This window comes from Ooceraea biroi, chromosome 5, assembly GCF_003672135.1.
Source record: "Ooceraea biroi isolate clonal line C1 chromosome 5, Obir_v5.4, whole genome shotgun sequence".
NCBI classification, from domain to species: Eukaryota; Metazoa; Arthropoda; class Insecta; order Hymenoptera; family Formicidae; genus Ooceraea; species Ooceraea biroi.
Window position 1 is genome coordinate 11,321,025 of NC_039510.1, and position 11,629 is coordinate 11,332,653.

Here is an 11,629-nt window from a genome sequence, read left to right on the forward strand (position 1 = left end):
TTAGAATTAGTTCATCGATTTATTTATTTTATTAGTTTCATCGAATTATTTCATTTCACAACCCGGCGCGACTATAATTGGAGTCCATTACATTGAGCTAAATGAGATTACATCTCGCGATATGTCGCGTAAAAGTACCCACTCTTCGTGGCCTAAAATCTTATTAATCCTATTAAACGGGCGCTCAAGCGTTCTCCAGAAGATATTAAACGAGATAAGTACACGACGGCGCGAGCACAAGGATGTCAAGACGGAGACATGCAATGGGATTTGCGGTCGCCCTGGCCAGTTTGCGACCATAGACACCATGGACATACAACAGGAGCCGTGTCAGAATCGCGATGGGACGATAAAGTCTCTCCTGTCCTCAATTATAAATACCTGTAATTAATCCCGCGTGACTACTCTTACGCTAGGACGTACAATTATTATTTAGTCGCATGGACCGCAGCACTGCGGATGCTGGAATCTGCATCGTCGTGCACAGCTCGAGTTGAGCAACTACAAAGTCAAAAAGCATCATTCAATCATGTATCCAGCTGTAGCACAAGAAACAGCAAAGATGAGTGCACGCATGACGGAGCGAAAGCAATTGTCAGGACATCGAATGGACATCCGGAATCCTTTCCGTGGCTGGGATGAAACTGCCAGACGGATCGATCGGGACGGGCGGTTGCTTTCTAGATTGCCGCTATTCCGCAGAGAAAATGATTTCCGGCATTGAAGCGCGTCGTCGCCTTGCGAGCGTGTCAACAAGGATCGGTATCGGCGAGGAGCGATTTCGCTGGAGGGTAAACACTGGTAAACTGGAATTTCTTGCTGAAAGGGATGAGCGTGCGCCGCGTATGAATGTATATATGTGTGTGTATGTGTGCGACATGATACTTTATCTTCTGGCATTCCCCGCCGCACGACGAATTTATTAGTGTATTACTTTATTCTTCTCCATTTGATCGCCAAATCGCGATAGAGCCACGGGATTGCTGGGGATCGCGTTGCTCGCGTTGCACTTCGACGAATAAATCGTCGAGCGACAGCGAGCGCAACGACACGTTCGCACGCAACACGCGCTGAAACCGCGTGCAAGCGACGGGATATTAATCCCTTGTTCGGCTGAACATATACGCGATGAAACCATCGTGTCATCAGCAGAATTCATTTACCGGCGAGCGCTCCCGGCGCATCCTCCTGCATTCAGTGCGAGATTCCACCGCGAACAAAGCCACCTTCGCTACGCCGGCGCGACGCTTTGTTGGCCGTCGCTTTTGTTTCTCTTTTCGTATTTTCTTCCTTTTTTCCTCTCCCCCTACGAAATCGGAAGCGGCCCGAGAAGCGAGATTCGCTCAAGCAGATCCTGGAGTTTTCGGGAATCTCGCGAAGAATGTGCAACTTCGAATTTCCATGGATCCCTCTCCATGGATAAGGTCTCGGAGTTGTTGCGACGACGAAAACTTCCACCCGCGTGCAGCTGGGTAAGTTCGTTTGCTCCGGAAACGAGTCGGGCACGCGAGAAGGGACGCTCGACGACTGCGAAATGTAATTAATTCGCATACTCGGTGCGGAATCGCGCAACAGCGGGCGAATGCGACGCGATACACGAGAAATGAGAAATGAGGGCATCTCTCTCCTCAGGAACAAACGTCGGCCATTATTCGACACGTTCATTTGATTTCGCGTAAATTCACCTGGCGACAGAGGGTGAATCAGGAATCGTGAGATATTCTTCTACCAGTTTCCTGCCAGCCAGCAAGCAAGCAAGTTTGACGAAAGTGCTAAACGCTGGGTTCGCTCGTCCGCCCCTTCGCTTACTTCCGGCAGCTTGCTCGGCACTGTCAAAGAAGCAACGCTAGTAAGGGCAATAATTTATCATTTTCGTTTCGCGGCAGAGAGTGCAAACGCTCGTTTCCTGCGGACGAAAACTCGACTTTATTCGAACGAACTTGGTGTTTGTCCTGTATATGTGCGCGCGCGTTCTTGCACGTGTGTATATATGTGTGTGCGCGCGTGTGCAACTTGCCCCCGCAAACGGTCCTCCAGTTTTTACTTACTTTATTAACTACGGCGAACCCGAACGACGTCGACACAAATGGTGTTTTAGCCGTTCGTGTGTTAGCGACTGCTAGCGCGAGTTAACGCGATTAATTAGTTAACCACGCTTAGGGGGTGTGGTTTATTTGATTGTTGGGGCCGAGAAACGCGAGCTCTCGATACCGATTTTTCGTGGAATTATTGCATTTCTGATACGTTTCTCCACTCGTGCGTCCACGTGGGAGAACAGCGCAGGCATATAATTTTTTATTTCACTTTTCTATAATAGCTTTATCTTTTACAAAGCGCCGCGTATTAAGGTATCGCAGCTAGATGAACGAAAGCGTTTGCATCCCATTGCATTTCGCAAACGTGCAAAAGGATGTCATATTTCTCCGGCTATTTTACATTCCAACACACAATAATGGACTAGATTAATTCCTTCTAACATGCACCGAGATATTCGCGGCTTAATGCACAATTATACTTTGGAATTTATTACATCGCACGACGAACAGTCGCGATGTAATCCAAAGACGTGCGAGATGTAATCCGGAGATCGTCGCACGAGAAAACACCGTAATGCAACGCGTAAAGCATCACAACATAATTCGCCTAAGCGCGCGAATAATAATGCAGGTGAATAATAAACGAACGAACGGGCGCTAATAAATTGTCTTTCAGCGTAGCATGCTGGGTGTCTGGCGTTCATTATGATAAACGAACAGTTTCAGCGTCGATATCGTCAATTAAAGCCGTTCGGAATATCTGGCTTTTGATCGTAAAAGGATAATTGCCGATAACGGCGTCTGATCAGTATTATTTTAAGTACGTCCGAATTATATGAGAAACCGTTGGTGCGCGCATATGCCGCGGCAAATTGCAGTAAATAATCGATAATTAAGCAGCATTGCTATGCCGCATTGATCAACGTGAAATGAGCGACCGTTATTGAGCGTTGTATGAGTGATTTTCAAGATGCAGCTTTATCACGACGTCTGACTCTGGATACTTTCTCGCTTTCTGCCTCTGTTTCGTGCTCGAAGATCTGGAAATATCCGTTTTCTCTGTTATCGATAACGCCGTTAGTATTCCAGCCGTATCCGATATCGAACACGGAAGCTGCGCTGATATAAAAAAAAAAGAAAAAAAAACGAAAAAAAGGAAGGAAGTCAGATATCCGAAACGTCAGAAATGCGCCTCCGCACTAAAGTTATATCGGATGCGGGAAGAAAAGTCGAAATCCGCGAAAGTCAGATTATTAAATAAAATTATCGCGAGAGTAACGCTTCTGAGCGCGCACATTGTCAGTTGCGAGAGAGTTCCATACGAGGGGACTCTGGAAATTCTCCTCCGGACAATTCACGATCCTGTGCACTCTCGGGAGCTTCGACGATCTCTGATTCAAAAAATGAAAGAATTTGATCAGATCGATCGCAGTGGTCCCTTACCGAGACGCAATTTCACGCGGCTATAAATTATTATCGTTTGTGATTCGCGGTTTGTGGTTTGCGATACTCGTGGTCGTTTTGGTATTCCGGGACGGCATCCTAATATTTCGCAGAAATCCCGCATCCCACGGTGAATTTAAAATTAGGAGAAGGAAAAAAAACTCCAATTATCTCCGAATAGCGATAGAGTCAAAATTCCTATTCCTCGGCGCGTTCGCGCGCCACCCTTAACTTTCTCAAATTCTAATTTGGCCGGCTGGCCTACTTTGCGACGGAAGCAGTGGCTAACTTGGTTGAATCGCGCGAGTACATTGACTCGCAAAATTGAAATTAATGATTTCCTCATGTTGGCACTCACAATATCTGCGTCCGGATCGAGTGCGCGGAGTCCAGTGTCCCAGACCGTCGCCTGTGCGAAAATACGTGCAGATTTAACTTTCCTAGTACCGAGATATTTTTGTAACGCGTAGTACCAGCGGTGTAGCAGTCTCTATTCGCTGTGTTTTCTTCTTTTTCAATTAAATTAGCGTCGATGTATTAAGCACAAAGCTAAATAGCTCCGATGTGAGAACGAGATGAACGATTTGTTTCCATGTTAGCCTTTATACAGATGAAATCGAAAGATTAGAAACTTACGATAGGAAATTAATACATGTGTAAACCGGAAATGCACGTATGACCGACCATACGTTACCACTAGAAACAGCCGAATTCACGAAAACGATTTTATTAAAGGAAATTAGCGCGTCGCCGCGAGAAATTATGGCTCGTGCCGCGATAGTGTCGAATTTCGACATTCCGATTCGATGTCCGATACGAGAGTAACTTTGTCAGTCGCTCGCGGTCACCAAAGTTGAAAACTCGTGTCACTCGATTATCTGGCAATTTCCAGTGTAAGGTGGCACCATAACTCAACTAGTTTAATTAGTTACTTGCACGTAACGTAATTATTGGATGTCATCGTCACGTGTGGGTTTGATACGCTCATTATGGACGCTTTTAATGCATATGCTTTTAGATCTGTGTCAGACGAGAGGTCAAATATTGAAAGAATTGCATGTTGCAATGCGCGGGAAATCGAGAATGTGAAGATTCATGAAATCAACGATAAATATTACGTAGCACCGATCATCGTTACTCCAGCTTTTGTTCCCAGGGTGCAAACAAACTGCAGAGATTTTACGAGCGCAGTCATCTTACTTTGCATTGTCTTGAATGGACGCGAGAAGAAAGAAACGAGCCTACTGTTGTGCTCTCTTGGGAGTCGCGTGTTCCAACGACTCCCAGGCTTTTTCTATCTTGTGCCTCAAGCTGTCTTAAATGTGTCTCACCTCGATAAGTATTATTCCTGAATTTGCAAGATGTTTCATCTCGAGTATCGCAGTGGAAAGCGAGCGAATTGCAGACGGAAATGAACGGCATGGGATGAAATATTTTCTTGCCGAAGATATGCGATATAAAATCGACTCTGTCATTGTATCTAATGATAAATTTCTTTTTATTCAGAGACCTATCTTGTACTTTACTTCTTCCCATGATATTCCCATAATTTTTCAGTAATGCTAAATCCCCAACGCAGCAGGATTTTTTAGGAATGCATTTCGCGAATATTTATTTCGTCTCGTAGAACATGTGAACGTGCTTGGAAAAATACGTTAATTAACATGGTCATTTCTCACGGTGCCACAGATACGAGACTGTATGAATACGCTCTCGTAACAGATATCTATTCTGTCGGCAGAGATTCATCGACATCGAAACCTCGGTGTACCGGCCAAAATTCCTAGAGCATACGGTAATAATAGGATGGTTGGCGTCCACGTCCGCGCACATTGTGCGCTACATCATGTTTGGATTTCCACGTAATTAATGCAGCGTTCGTCGCTGCAAAAGCATCGCGTCGAGATGCATGCGTCGAACAGCCAGCGTCAAATTTCACGACAAACGTACTATATATAATAAAAAGATTTCATTAGGCAAGCTTTTAATTTACATATGCACGACCATGTAATTACTACGTTTAAAAACTGATCCTTTTTATTAATTATTATGTCCGGAAAAAGATGTAAACTGCGATTATTAATAGAATTCCTCCATTTGTCAAGTACAGAAAATGCAGTTGATTGCATAGTATTATATTATATGAAATCCTGAAATAAAATGTTGCGATACTTTCTCGCGGACTAGCTCACGCAAGAATAAGCTTGTTTGTCTGAACTTCAGCAATTTGAATTCTTGCGAAATTAGAGACTAACAAGATCACCGACTATTTCCGTGTGATTCCGTGCGAACAGGAGGGGGGGGGGGGGAGGAATCACGCTAAAGTTCGCGGTATCAGGTCACCGGATGTCTTCACCAGAAGATAACGTCCAAGAGTACAGTCGAAATTTCGTATCATCTAACAATAAACCATAAAGCAACAGGAAGCCGATAGTTTTCGTCGACGCGTCACATCTCCAGACTGACAAGAAGCGACAAATGGTTGTCTTCAAGAACGTGCTATCGTTACTTGCACAAGCTGAAAAATCGTGCTTGTCAAGGCAGAGTTCGATTTTGCTTCATGCAAGACGCATGATTTGTGATCGGAAAAGATTACAGGGAACATATCATCCAGAGATTATTAAATGGATTGCACGTTTTGGGAAAATTTTTAGAAGAAAAAAAAGAGTTCTGAAAAAGCACGGAGAAATGAGATTGGAAAGTCCACCGACTTTACGATTTCACCTTGCATAATCGGATGGGAATATATTGGGAGAATATAATTCATCAAACGATTCCTGAGTCGCGACGTTGAGACTAAGTTTCAAAGTAATCCTCTTGACTTTTATCATGGCGAAGAGAGCGAAACGCGTCTTCCAATCAGCAGTCGCGCGGAATCTGCAGCTGAGAAATCGAGTTCTCTCACGAATAATTGCAACTAAAGATCAAGGAACTGATTAATTATTAAATAAATTTATAGGTTTGTAGAGCGACTAATAAATTTAGATTGCGCATTTTCTCTCGTTCTCTTTTAAGAAATGTGAGGAATAAAGTATTTCGAAGTATTATTAATAATTTAACGAAATCTTCACTGATGATAGAATAGTTTTTCGCTGAATATTCATGTCATTGCCAAGTAGAAATTGTCTTTTATTTATATTTCCGAAGCATTTTCCTGAGTTACGTGTCGTCAGCTCGATGAATGTTATTACTGCTAAGAGCTATATTCCAAGAGGGATGGAAACGCGTACACAGAATATAAAAAATTTCTAAACTACGTATGATTCGACGCCATTCTCAACCGCGAAATATTCACCGAGTCTTTTGCCCCCAAGTAAACCGATCCTTGTATTCGAGTGCTGATTCCATGCACGCAGTTTAGCCTGCGTTCATCCGGAAATCGCACTCCCGATCCCTCGAGCAGGGCGAAGAGAGACACTACGATTTCGAGCGCGTCGATCCTGCGTTCTCGTCCCGTAAGAGTATAAGGACTAGTCACTATTACTGCTGCTTACCTCAACAAAAACGAGCACAAGCCGGTAGCCTCGAAGGACAGGAAGAAGGTAGCTGGATCCTGCTGGCTGCCTCGAGGGAAGCTCGCCCGGGCGGCATGGCTCCCACCTCTTCACCTCGATCCTCCTGGCCGCTGTTGCCCGGCGAAGGGTGTCCTCCGTTCGTCACTAATTCCGGATAAACCGTATTGCCGTTATCGTCGGCAGTTCACAACCTCTGCTTCGCTCTCTCGTAGCCGCGCACTCCGCGTACCATTCGCCAGCGATGCGAATAACAGCGTTAGCACCCCCGCACCAGGAAGTCAGGCCGCGTCTTCCGAGATGGGGACCTCACCGGGTGTCGTCGCACCACGTCGCGCCGCGCCGGCTCTCATCGAGGACGCGGACGCAGCGCGATTCGTTCGATCGTCGACTCGACAAGGACCGCGAAAGAGGAAGAGAGGGAGAGAAAGTCGGCAGGACGTGGTGAAGCACCACGTACAAGGGAACTCGCGATCGGGAAGCGTAACGGCGATGATGACGACGACGACGACGACGACGACGGGAATAACGACGATACCGTGCGGAGTCCGTATGACTGTCGACAGGATCAGAGACGGAGAGAGGAGAGCACGGAGACCTGGGCACAGGACACGATGGCCCGGCCACTGCGCCGGCACTGAGGCTACGCCGCAGCCTCGGCCTCCTGGTACTCCCTCTTCCTCGCTCTCCTCCTTCCATCTCGCTCTTGCTCCACCCGTCTCTCTCCTGCTTCCCGTCTCTGTAATGCTCTTTCACCCCCGCCGCGAATCGCTCTCCTTTTCCCACGCAGTTTCTCGCGCGATCTTTCTCTCGCGCTTGTGCCCGCGCGCGTTGGTTGGTGAATTTGGAGAACCCTCTCCCAGCGTGTGTTTCACAAGCTCCCTCTTTCCTTCCCCCTGTAACGCGTATGTACACCATCCCTCTCGCAATTTAAATCTACTCTACCGTAGTTTTCGGAAATTTATCTGCCATCCCTTTCGCACTGTCGCCTGTTCGCCGTTCTCACTGTCGTCACGTGAGTACCTCTCTTTCTGTTCTATCCGACCTGTTTCGTTCCTCCCTTTATGTACTGTCTCTAATTTGCCCGTGTATCCCTCGAGATCTCGTTTTTCTTGTCTTTTCGCGTATTCTCCTTGTCGTCTCTGAAATTTCGTTTTTCCGACACCATCGTTTTCGCGCGCTTATCGTCTCTTTCCATTTTACTTTCAACTCCCCCACCAATTCCTCCAAATTCTCGCCTTTGCTCTGTCTCACTCTCTCAGTTGGTATCTACATCGTTTTTTAACCACTGTTGCTTTCTCGCTTTCCCTTGTTTGTTCCCTTTCCTGCTACCAAATACATCCTTCCCCTCGGGACCTCTCTCGTCCTCACTTCCTCCCTTGTTTTGATTGTCGTACGTCCTCTCCCAACCTGCACATCCCTTTATCCCTCCCTTCGCGGTTGTTCTGTCTATCCTTCCCTTTCACCTTCCATCGACTCCCACCAGCTACGCGCGATTCCGCCTCTCTCCCTTCAGGATTCCCTATCCTTCTTCCATCCACATCCCCACACCCTGAGTTTCATCCCTTTCGTTTACCCGACGCACTCCCCTCCACTCTTCCAACAGCGCCGCGGTCTTGCGTTCTTTACATCTGCCGCGTTCCACCGCGAAAATCAACCCTGTATCATTGGGGGGTGCATCATCTCTCCATTCTGTCTGACGTAGAGACTGGGCACCGAAGACTTATGTCACGTTCCTAAAGACGCGCAAGATATAGACGTTCAGACTTTTATGTATTCTCTGAAAAGAAAATATGGAGATTGGCGATAAATTTCTAATAATTTACGATAGGATATCAAAAATATATAAAAAAAAAATGTAATTCAAGTTCCTCAAGGAGGCTTAAGAAATATAATAAAAATATAAAAATATAAAAACATACATAATCGCATATTTTAAGAATATTAGATGCAATATATTCTGCAAATATATATACTGTTAATTTATTGTATTACGAATGTAAATTATATGCTCACTTTTTAAAACTTTTATCATTTTTATTTACCAAAATATACACACACTTTCTATCTAAACACTATTAATTATGCTATTATAACCATTATTATAAACATTATTAAAAATAAATACATTTTACATAATAATCTTGTCTTAAGTAGAAAAAGCAATTTAATTAAACTACACATAAATAAACGTTCGTATTTCTTGTTAAATCTGTAAGAAAAAATAAACTAGAGAAATATCATTAAATTCCTTTATATTACCCCCTATAAAAAGACCATTCTGTATAACAGACCATTGTCTAAAGACTCACGTTTACCAAGGTGGAAAAGAAGTCGAAACTCGAATGCAATTCCGCAACATCGTAAAATACCTCGCGTGATCTCGTCGTGTCCGTCTCGTTGTTTTACGCACCCTGCACCCGAGGACGCCCGCAGGGCACATAAACGTCATTGCTTCATTCCATAAATTCATAGAGCGGCGAGGATAAACTCGGTATCGGATACACGTTGCGAGTCACGTGCACCAGTAATACTTATTAAAACTCATACAATGTTCACAGTGTGATTTTGGACACTCTAAATAGTTTTGCTACGTGCGAAATTGTATGCAATCAACATCTTTTCCAGATATTTTACCCGATGAATATTTGCAGTGTCCACATAGAGTACTCTAGCGTGGGTAGACCGCGTTGCCCGCCTGTGCTTGGTTTCGCATGCGAAAACGTTATTATCACGCCGTAATAGGGACGCTAAAAATAGCGGTGCATGTTTCGGACGTATCCTCGCTGGTAGCATACAGGACTCGTCATAGTATCACATGTTCCCGTGCGATACCGTTCAAGAACGTGTCGAGGCCGACCGAGTTCAGCGTGGGACCTCCCTTCGCGGTCACGCAAAATGAAAAGCCACTGCGGTCTAGCCTTATTCAAGGGATATCGATTGGCAGAACAAGAAACGTTGCATGCGCGTCCTTGACTCCGAAAACCTTTCCGTTTCAAGGGCCAAGGTCGGCAGGTGAGAGATTAATCGTCCAGGAAACCTTTCGCGCGCGGTCGTAAGGACAGAGGCCTTCGCTGATCCTTACGAGACAACCTTGTCTGATCGCTAGATAACTTACATAGAAAATGGGGTTTGCAGTTTTTTCTTTCAAGAGAGCACCTTTGCATGACTGCGTTTTATAACAACGTCAAATCAAGTGAGAGATAACGTTTAGATAAATTGAGGGAGAAGGATAATAAAGGAGCAAATTATGCGCGAATACGTAATTTTCCTACCCTCTTTGCTTTATTTATGATCGCGTAATTGCTCGCGTGTATGCATTGCACTTTGCGCGTTTTTAAAAGGCTCTTTTGTTCTCGGCGAACGCGTTCTTATTACTGGCGCAATTTATCTCGGCAAATATGAATAATTTGTAGTTTTTATCTCAATTTTGAGCTCGCCGCAATCACAAAAATCCCACCGTTGCCCCGATCTTGATAATGTTGCCGGTCTGCCGAAATGGGGATGAATCGTCCTACGCTATAAATTCGAGAATGGCGTCGAAGCGCACAAAGGGCAATAACGAGCTTTCGAGAGGCCACAGTGACGGAAATTCGTCTCACGGGCTCGATCGAAATGCAGTTTCGATCTGCGGCAAATTCGAAGTAGATCCGGAACGGATGCGCGCGAACGTACGTCGGTGAGAGGACTTTCCCTCGATGACATTTCGAACGAAGGCCATAGGTCGATTATGCAACGATCGACGCGGTGGGAGTTTCTGCGTAAAATTGCTTCGAGAATGGCTGGCATTTTGGGAAAGTTCTATAACTATGATGGAAACGAGGCTTATTGATACTACGACACGCGTTAAATTATTATGTAAAGCTCTGATTTCGTGACACACATAAAAAACATATATATGCTTACGATAAATAATATGTCAAAAGTGAAATTCCAATTTGTTTTTTTATATAATATTCTATGAATTTCCAATATCGATGTAACAATATCAAATTAAGGGTTTTGACGAATTGTTTTGAGAGAAAATTGCGAACAGTATTGGAAAAACATTAATAACGCAAAACGTTATTTCTTATATTTGTTAGCAATGTTTTCAACCTTAATCAAATAACGAGTTATCATTATCTTCTCTATGAAATACGAGAAAAACACGAGAAAATATAAAAGGGTGTTAAATTAAACCACCACTTTGCGATCCTAGTCGTCTTGGAGTCCACTTCTCAACTATCTAAGGACCACCCTCTCGTTCTTTGAGAAACTTTCGGCAGAAGGACCGTATCTCATTAGTTAGGCGAGCTGCATTCGTCATGTGGACGAAGATCGCTATCCGTCGCCGATAGCATTTATGGACGATGAAAAGCGTAGGCGAATCGGTGATGGCGCGAAGCATTGTTTTTGCTTGGGAGAACTGCATGGCCGACAATGGCCAGCACGCTGATGCCTCCCGCCGTCCCTCGACGATCCCGACAGTGCTACCAGGGATTCCTCCAACGCGGGAAATAGGCTGCTTTCTCTTTGTTTAGATCCTACCCGCGGAGGTGGTCGCAAACTACGCGTAGTTTCCTCTTCTTCGAGCTCGCCGTACAATTCAATCTTAAAGGAAAATCTTCTACCGCCACCGAGAATCGACTTTCATGA

At 44.8% G+C, this 11,629-nt stretch overlaps 1 protein-coding gene across 2 annotated transcripts in view; it reads right to left on the reverse strand.

Annotated features, from left to right (window-relative positions):
- The window catches only part of LOC105281143 (dipeptidyl aminopeptidase-like protein 6), a 58,830-nt gene extending 51,186 nt beyond the window's left edge, over window positions 1-7,644 (reverse strand). For both annotated transcript variants that reach the window (XM_011342172.3, XM_011342170.3), the window contains exon 1: window positions 6,974-7,644. The gene's annotated coding sequence lies outside the window, so the exon portion shown is untranslated. The remainder of the gene's footprint in view (window positions 1-6,973) is intronic.
- Window positions 7,645-11,629: the final 3,985 nt, after the last annotated feature.